Source organism: Ammospiza caudacuta, chromosome 6 (genome assembly GCF_027887145.1).
Source record: "Ammospiza caudacuta isolate bAmmCau1 chromosome 6, bAmmCau1.pri, whole genome shotgun sequence".
Taxonomy (NCBI): domain Eukaryota; kingdom Metazoa; phylum Chordata; class Aves; order Passeriformes; family Passerellidae; genus Ammospiza; species Ammospiza caudacuta.
This window is the reverse complement of record NC_080598.1, coordinates 48,662,329-48,671,486: the sequence shown is the minus strand read 5'-3', so window position 1 is coordinate 48,671,486 and position 9,158 is coordinate 48,662,329. Positions and strand designations below refer to the sequence as shown.

The 9,158-nt window shown below is 49.1% G+C and overlaps 1 non-coding gene across 1 annotated transcript; it reads left to right on the top strand.

Moving 5' to 3' along the window:
- Positions 1-6,349: 6,349 nt before the first annotated feature.
- Positions 6,350-6,422, top strand: TRNAT-UGU (transfer RNA threonine (anticodon UGU)). Its single transcript has one exon. It is a non-coding gene; the product is annotated as a tRNA-Thr (tRNA).
- The last annotated feature ends 2,736 nt before the right edge of the window (positions 6,423-9,158 follow it).

Here is a 9,158-nt window from a genome sequence, read left to right as displayed (position 1 = left end):
GATTCAGTTGAAATCAAACAAAGGAATGGAAGATGTGATAATTCCCCTGCTCCAAATAGTGAAAATAACTGAAGAATCTGTAGCTAGGACATGGCTTGCCACAAAATATACTGGCTACATTGAAATTCCACATAAACTGAAGTGGGCCTTTGTTCTTGGGGCTCTGAAAGAGACTGTCACACTTTTCTGGTCTTCCAAAAATGCCCAATGTTGTTTACATAGGAATGTCAGAGTGAGTTGTTTCTACTCCTTACTGTGTAAAATTAAAGTATAGATGAGACAGATCTCTGCATTGATTATACACCCAGGACTGTCTGAGATCATACTCAAAACTTTGATGGTTTTTTCATTTTTAGGAAACCTCAATCCTACTTTTTGTTGGTAAGATGCTGAATTTCAATTAATAACCTGTTCTTTTCCCTTTTGCATATCTAATATGGTATTTTATATTAATATTAGGGTGTCTATAAATATTGTTCGTATTTCCTGCTTCAAGAAGGCTGAAGGATTCAAACTTTTGCAAAGATGCAAATACTTGGTCATATTTCCCAAAAGCCTCATGCAGCTATGCCAAGAGGCATCACCTTAAAGTCTTAGAGAGAAAGCACTGTGGTTAATGCAGTTTGGCAAGTCAGTGTAATATTCACTGCATTACCTTGACGTGGTTTAATGGAATGAGAAGCATGCACTGTGTGTCAAGGAAAATTACCTGGTGACCCTTGCTGTAGCTTGATGCCTGCTCTTAACTGGATAGCTATGAAATGGTGTGGAAAATCTTATATGAACTCCACTCTTCCCAGCTCTGTCCCATAGGAAACTCATTTCCTATCAGCTTGTCTATTAAAAAAAAAAAAAAAAGCTTGCTTTGGTGTTTTTATTTGCTACAGTATTATTTCAAACACACAACAGAAGTCTCTGTTCAGCCTTCCTCCTAGCATACCCCCTGATGGAAAGATAGACCAATAATGGAAGTGAATACAGAAAAAATTAAATGTAGGGTAATGCAAAAGATACTTATTTTTATTGTGATGAGAAGCTAAGAGACTGTTGCAGTCCCTTTTTGCAGGAAGCAGTCTTGGTCAGGAAATTCCTTCTTTCCTAAGAAAACAGATTTGCAGAGTGAACTTTTTAGCTGTGTAATATAAGGGAACGAAATTTTACCCCCCTGCATGAATAAATAGATTAATTGTGAGTGACAGCTGGAAAATTAATTTAATGTTCCTGAAAGACAGTGGATAATGTCAAAGTCCTCTGCTGATTCACTTCAGAAGAGGCATGTCCTCTTCCAAGGACCTCACCCCCGACCAAGGGATGAAATTGGTAAGCAGTGTGCAGGGCAGATCATTTTCTTCTTTCGTTCATCTGTTCTGATTGCCAGGAAGATTCCCAGTCACTGACAGCCCCAGTAAGTGCACACAGAGATGCAACCACCCAACTTATCACTTAAGAGCTGGTTCTTCCCTAGCTTTGGTGGAGAATGTTGGCAACTGGTTGGGGCAGATCTCTGGAGCTGCACATGCTGATCCTGTAAATGAATCCCTTTGGATTTGTGCCAGGAAACTTCGTGGTCAGACATCTGCAGCAGGGCTCCAGCAGGACCCTTCTGCTTTGGTACCTCACTTTCTGTGGGAAAGAGGCAGCTGGGTGCCATGTGCTGGGAGAATGCAGTACCATGCACTGGGAGAATGCAGTGACATGTACTGGGAGAATGCAGTGACATATACAGGGAGAATGCAGTGCCATGTAGAGGGAGAATGCAGTGCCAGGTACTGGGAGAATGCAGTGCTGGGTACTGGGAGAATGCAGTGCCAGGCACTGGGAGAATGCAGTGCAATGCACTGGGAGAATGCAGTGCTGGGTACTGGGAGAATGCAGTGACATGTACAGGGAGAATGCAGTGCCAGGCACTGGGAGAATGCAGTGCTGGGTACTGGGAGAATGCAGTGACATGTACAGGGAGAATGCAGTGCCAGGCACTGGGAGAATGCAGTGCTGGGTACTGGGAGAATGCAGTGCCATGCACTGGGAAAATGCAGTGCCACGTACTGGAAGAGTGCAGTACCATGCACTGGGAGAATGCAGTGCCATGCACAGAGAGAATGCAGTGCCAGGCACTGCTGCCCCCACCCACAGCCCGTGCTGGGTTCCCAGCCCAAGCCATGCTCAGGAGCAGGAGCAGTCTGTGCTCCATGGCACAGGCAGGGTTGGTTAGGTGTCACTAGACCTAGGCTCAAAGCTTCCAAGAGCTGGAAAGCTGCACACTGGCACCTCTGACACAGTAAGTGCTAGCACACTGTTCCAGCACAGGGATGCTATTTTGGCAGTGTGTTGGACTCGTTAGGTGGAAGTGTCAGTGCCTGAAAAAGTTGGAAATCAGTAAAGAGACAGGTCCTCAGTATCTCCCTTTGATGTCTCCAATAACAGGAAAGGCAGCCTATGCCACTGTTCTGGTACAGTGACATTAAAAAATCAAAAAAGAAATGCAAATCATTGAAAACTGAGGAGATCCCTGCAATTTGGCTGTGCTCCTGATCAACAAAGCTACTTTTCTGGTTTCTCCCATTAGCCCAGCTGCAATATGTGCAGAGGCAGATTATGTATCAGGCCAAAATATTAACGTTCACAGTATTAATGCTTTGGAGCCTTTAAAATGAAGAGCACTAACAGAAAAATCTTTTCAATCCTTTCATATAAAATCCCATCATTCTGAACTGACAAAAATAAATGTAGTGAACTTTCAGTGATATTGCACCATATAAAAAGGTTATTAAAAATGTATTTGAAGGACTAGCTTTGTCAATACTAATGCACTGAAGAAAGGGAGGGCTTCCACTTCAGGCACTGATGTACAGACTTAGGGAGGGAGTGATTACTGCAATAACAGCTTCTGGTAGCTTTAAGTTGGACAGCATTTTTAGACTTCATATGCAAAGAATCACCTTCAGTTATAAAAAGATGAGCTACTTAGTAATATGGATGTGAAATAAGAATATGTGCCTAAAGAAATTCTGCCAAGTAGATATTGGTTTGGCTCTGAAAATGTGTTTGAAAGATGGGGTGGGAGAGATAAAAGATAGCAGTGTGGAGAAATAGGAGGGAACTGGTAGGAATGTAAATGATTTATTGGTTTATTTGTTGATTCTTATTTCCATAGTAATCAGAAGGGTTTTTAGAGATGATCTGTACATTCCCTAAAGTGATATGAACATAGCAACAACGTGCCAGTGCATGAAAGTTTTAAAGCACAATTGCCTCCACTTTGAGAACTGGGTCCACTCTCTTATCTTGAACTCAGACACCTCTGACCTTGCCATTCATTTTGGAGTAAATAATTATTTGATCAAGATTCAGTATTACTGCAATGAGGTTTTGGTCCCTGTCTTCCTAGACCAAATGAAAACCAGTCAGTCTTTTTTCATGGATGTAAATGAGCCTAGAACAAAACAATAACAGACAGAAAAAGCCAGTATTTCAAACATTTACATTCAGTCATTTATATAAGAGGAGTAGGAATTTATTTTAAATTAAAATTGTGGGGGTTTTTGATAATGCTTCCTCTGAAAAATACAGAAAACACTCTACTCCTCCCATTGGTACGTGCTGCCACTTCCAGTTTTGTTCTCCTCAAGTATCACAACTGGTGCATTTCTTTTGGTGTTTAGGGAAGATGAACATCTGTGACTCCAGGAGTCAGTCCCTGATGAAGGGAGAAGGTAAGTGCCAAGTGCCTCAGCTGTGCTGACAGCTCTCACACAGGTTTGGTACAATCCTGTCTTTCTGAGCCTCAGCTCCTAAGGGAGCTGTGTTCTGTATTGATTTCTTTTCAGTGCACAGTCCTTTTCCCAAGTTAATTGAATGAATGGAATGCCCATTAGCTCTTGAGGCCTGTGTGTCTTAAGGATGCAAGGCTTTTAAATAATAAACCCAGTACAACTGTTTTTGTTCAAAGAGGGTCCCTTTGAACTACAGCTGCAATGTCTGGCAGCCCTAGTGGTGAAAGGTCCATCCCTATCGGCCTTAAAAAACCTTTCTGAAATATTTTCTGGCTGTTCTGCCTTAGAAGTGACATGAGGTAGCAGAAGAAAACAACAAATGTTGAAGAGAACTTATGGTAACATGTAACAAGTTTTCATAAATTATATTTTTGGTTTGGTGTTGGGCATTTTGGGTGTTTGGGGCTTTTTAAAAATAATGTTAAATATGTTCTGGACTTCTGTGCACTGATGCACTTGCACGACAGTCTCCAGCAGGGATTTCACTGACTTTTCCAAGTTCATAGATAGGCATGTGGCAACTCAGGCTGAGCATGAAAAGTGGCATGGGGGAAAAAACTGCACAATCTTTTGCAAGGCAATGACATTTTTCTGTTTTCCAGGGTGTGACAACTAATCATAACAATATTATCTTAACAACAAATAATCTGTAGGCCTATAGTTTGCTACAATGCAGTGCTCTTAAACTTCCACTGCATTACACATGTGTAGATAGGACACACACACACCATCTAGAAAAGCTTTAAAGCTGCTACTGGCATTCATCACAGTTTTGAAGACTGAAAAGTCTGCAACCTGGCTTAGTATCAAGCATATCTCAGAGGAGACATGTCCTTAAAATAACACAGCAAATAATGTATGATTAATACATACATATGTAATTTTAACACTTATATCTCGGTCATGACGACTAGAAATACAACTCACACTTGTTATTTCCAGAGTAGAAATTTGAGATGAAGTGCTTAGTGGATCCAAACACTTAATCTTCACTGAATATTTTCACAATATTCAAATATACATGCATGTAATGAGTATCATTCAATGAAGAAAATCAACTTTCCTCCTGTTATTCTGTTGACTGTATCTACTATCCAGCTGCTGCATGGAGTTTTGTTTTATGAGTCAGCAATAATTTTTCAGTGTTTATGTCAAATTTCACTGACATCATTTATTAAAATCTATCAGGGCATTAAAGTGAGAAGATACTTTGAAGGAAAAAGTCTTTGGGGAGAAATCACATATTAACACATCTAGTGCCCAGGATACTGCAGACCCTGATGCTGCTGTGGACTTTTGAGGTTTATTTCCATAGTGTAACATTCTTTGTTTCAAGATTTTGTTAAGCCAAGCCAGGTTTACGAGCTCCCCCACTGCATCCCTTTCCCATCTGCTGATCCAAGTTTGAATTCTATACAAAGAGATATTAGTACAGAATGAAGACAGGGCCCTGAACAGAGCTTTCTGAAAGGCATATGGCTGCAATAATTTTATCTGCCATGAAGTTTAAAAAAATGTTCAGGCCATTCACAAGTGATCACAGACCCCTTGCCAAAGCGTGCTGTTAGCAGGGACGATACCCAGCACCAGCAGTGCACACCAGCAGTACATTTAGATGGGTCCAACACCGTGGCTGCCTTCCACCTTTTAGCTGTCAGCTGACGCTTCTGAGCTCTGTAACCTCTGTTAAAGTTGATCTGCAGGCACCAGGTGAGAGAATTACATAGAAATCCTCTCTAGGGTCCATGCTTAGGGCTGCAAGGCGTCACTCAAGTGATGCTCAGAAACCCCGGGCAGCACCTCTGCTCACACTTCCTAAGAACACCCAACCTCTGTTGTAGTAACCCTTTGTTACGACAGGGTGTTTTTACTCCTAGCCGGTACAGATCAGGCTGTATGTCAGACATTCGCCCACCCACCGAATTTCTCCGGCGCCTTTGCTGGCCCGGCCGGACGTGCTCATCCCAGCGGCTTTATTTGCCGCTTTTGCAGCGGGCCCAGGGACCCTCCTGCAGCCCGGGCTCTCCCACGGAACCGCGGCGGCCGCCCGGGAGAGCCGGGAGCGGCACCCCGGGGGTGGCGGGCGAGAGCCGGGGCAGGGCGGCGGGATCCCCCGGGGAACGGGGACAAACAGAGCGGCGGGCGGGGTGCCCCGGGGAGAGGGCACAAACGAGGAGCAGGCGGGGTGCCCCGGGGAGAGGGCACAAACGAGGGGGCAGGCGGGGTGCCCCGGGGAGAGGGCACAAACGAGGAGCAGGCGGGGTGCCCTGGGGAGAGGGCACAAACGAGGGGGCAGGCGGGGTGCCCCGGGGAGAGGGCACAAACGGGGCGGCAGGCGGCTCCCGCCGAGTTCCGGCAGTTCCTGGGCGGCCAGGAGCGGCTCCGGGCGGGCCGCGGGCTCCCCCCGGCGGCGGCGGCGGCGGCGGCGGCGGCGGCGGGCAGGCCGCTGTGCAGGGCGGGCCCTCAGGGGCCAGCGGAGGGCGGGGCCGGCAGCGCGGGGCCCGGAGCGCCCGGCAGGGGGCGGCGGAGAGGGTCGGAACGGGTCTTAGGCATAACCGGGAGAGAGAAAAAGCGGCGGCTCCATAGCTCAGTGGTTAGAGCACTGGTCTTGTAAACCAGGGGTCGCGAGTTCGATCCTCGCTGGGGCCTTAGGGTTTTGTTTTTATTTTTTTTTTCAGGCGTTCACCCACGACTAACGAGCCTGATTTTGGGTATTTTGGTGGTGGCGGACCAGTGCATGCGTGCAGGCTCCGGGGGCTTCCTCTTAAAGGAAACGCTTTGGAAACAAACGCGTTCTGTAAAACCTGAATGTTAACATTACCAGCGGCCGCCAAATTAACTCATGGCTGTGCTTCGTGCCGGCAGGGGAGTGGGGGGGGGAACAATAACCTCTTTGGGAAGCAGCGTGGGAATGGCTGAGTAAATATTTGCACAGCTCGCGTCACAATTTTCCTGATGGCAGCTTTGGCAAAATACTGTTAGGGGTTTAAAAGGAACAAATTGCCCCTGAGTGGAGAATAAGCTGGACAGGATTATCTGAATCTTCACAGTTTGTCAGGCAAGCCAGGCTGTTGGGTTTATTTCCGTGCTGGAGACTGGACAGCGGAAATGTAACGATTCTTTGCCCCTTCCACCCCCCTTTTTACGTTATAGAAAGAGCTAGAAAGCCCCACACAAATCGCCTTGAGCACAACGCTTCAAAGATACGCATTTGGGTTTTTTTCAGATATCTTGTCAGTGGGGCGTTTGGTTTCCAGCACTGCAAGCACGGGAGCAATCGTTAACGCCATCAGAGAGGGCAATTAATACACGCGCTCCGCTGAGGGGGAAGGCGCAGGCCTGCAGCCCATGCGGGGCTTGTCCCAGTCCAGGTGGGGCTGCTCGGCCCGTGCGGGGCTCAGCTCAGCCCATGTGGGGTTCGGCCCAGGCGGGGCCCCGGCCCGTGCGGGGCTGCCGAGCCCGGGCAGCCGCCGCAGGCTGCGCCTCAGCGCGCCGCAGGTGTGGCGAAGACGCGTGGGCTGCCTCGTAGCTTGCAGCCCGTGTAATACCCTCACAGCTCCTATCACAGCTTCTCTCCAGCTTCCTTCCTCTGCTGAGGGGCGATCAAAGCTGTGAGGAGAGAAAGGGGCTATTTCCCCTTATGACTGGGGTTGTGCTATGCCACGAGGCACACATTTGAATTTGTAGTGCTTTGGGGTACTTACACGTAAGAGTTTGCATGGAATGACTCCTTGTTTGTTACTGCCTCCCCACCCCATCTAGGAAAACAGTGCTCGATCCTAATCTCGGTTTTACCACCTGACTGTCATCCTACACGATTCCTTGGTTCAGCAGTCTTCCCAGAGTCCTTGTGACAGATCCATGGAGGTGGTGCTAAAACCCATTCCTAGGGAGGATGTGTTCTCTCCGGGGGCTCTGGTCGGGGCTGGGTACAGCGTTCCTGCGTTGGCACGGAGCCTGGTCTCGCCAGGACCAGCCAGGGCACCAGCGGATCCCTGGGATGGTACAGATGGCCTGCAGAAGTCACACGTGTGTTCAGGAGGCTGCGTGGACTGCTTCGTCTCCCGCAGGATCCTCTAGAACGAACATGCCGGAGCTCCCCAAGCGCTGGCGCCGGCACAGCCCAGGGCGTCAGTCGGTGTCCGGCTGCAGCGCTGCAGCCGCGGCCGGGAAGAGCGTGCACCAAGGCTCGGCTGCAGAGCTCCCCACTACGGACAGGGCTCAGCTATTCCCGTTCGCTGGAGCTACACGTGTGAGCTGCCACGGGTGCTTTCCGGGATGCTCGCTGTGCCCTGCGGGGTGGGGCCGAGCCCCGTGCCAGCACTCGAGCGGCGCTGCCCCCGCCGGGCTGCCCCGTGGAGCCCCGGGGCTCCGGGCCCCGCGTTACATAAGCGGCGGCGCGCGGCCGATGCTGCCGGAGGCCTCCAGGGGGAGAGCCAGCCCCTAGGAACGGGAGGGCGGGAGGAAGGGAGTGTAGCCGGCCGCTCCGAGCGGGAGGGCGCCCCCGGCCCGGGCCGTGGTGCCGGGCACGGCTGCGGCGGGAGCGCCGTGCCCGCAGCGCTGAGCGAGCCCCGGCGCTCGGGCGCAGCCTGGCGCGGCCGCCGTCAATGCCGAGTTTTCATTTCCAGAGGTGTTTCTTCACAATTAACCAGGCCCTATTTTAACGTAGCGCATTAAGAGTCCTGGCGGTAGTTCCGCTGCCCCATACCCTGCGCAGAGCCGGAGCCGCGCTCCGGCCCGCAGCCCCGTGGCGGACCGGGCTGCAGCGCTCCGCTCCAGCCTTCCCCTGGGACCCGGCACTGAGCCGTCGGTGCCACCTCTCCTGCCTCCAGAGCATCCGCGCACAAGCATGAGTGGAAAGCAGGAGATATGCCCAGGCCTTCCTCCAAGCTGGTCTTCCCTGCCTTCTCCATCCTCCAAAGGACACCTATATACTATTCCCTGATCCCACCCAAGGAGTAAGCCCAAAATTTCCTTCATCCTCTACATGTGGTGTCATCTGCACTTCATTTCTAGCTATGAAGGAAGCTTTATTAGTAGCTGTTGCTACTGAAGGTGAGAAATGTGTCAAAGCTTTGCTCAAAAACAATGAGGTGACCTTCACTAGGTCCAGTGATGCAGTCATTACTGATGTCATTAGGAAATATCTGTACTGTTTGTTTCTCCAAGCTGTGGTGAGGAGCCTGGGTAGTATTAATTGTGTTTCCATTTTGGACTGCTAGCTGAGCCCCTGAGAATTACCATGGTGTCTGGAAAGACACATACCTTGTCATTGCTGCAAGGCCTTCTGAACTCAATGAAGATATTTCTCCTTGTTATGTTTTTTTCCAGGAAATTTATACCCATCTGCTCAATTCAACAGCAGGAGGCCTTAGACAAGAAGAG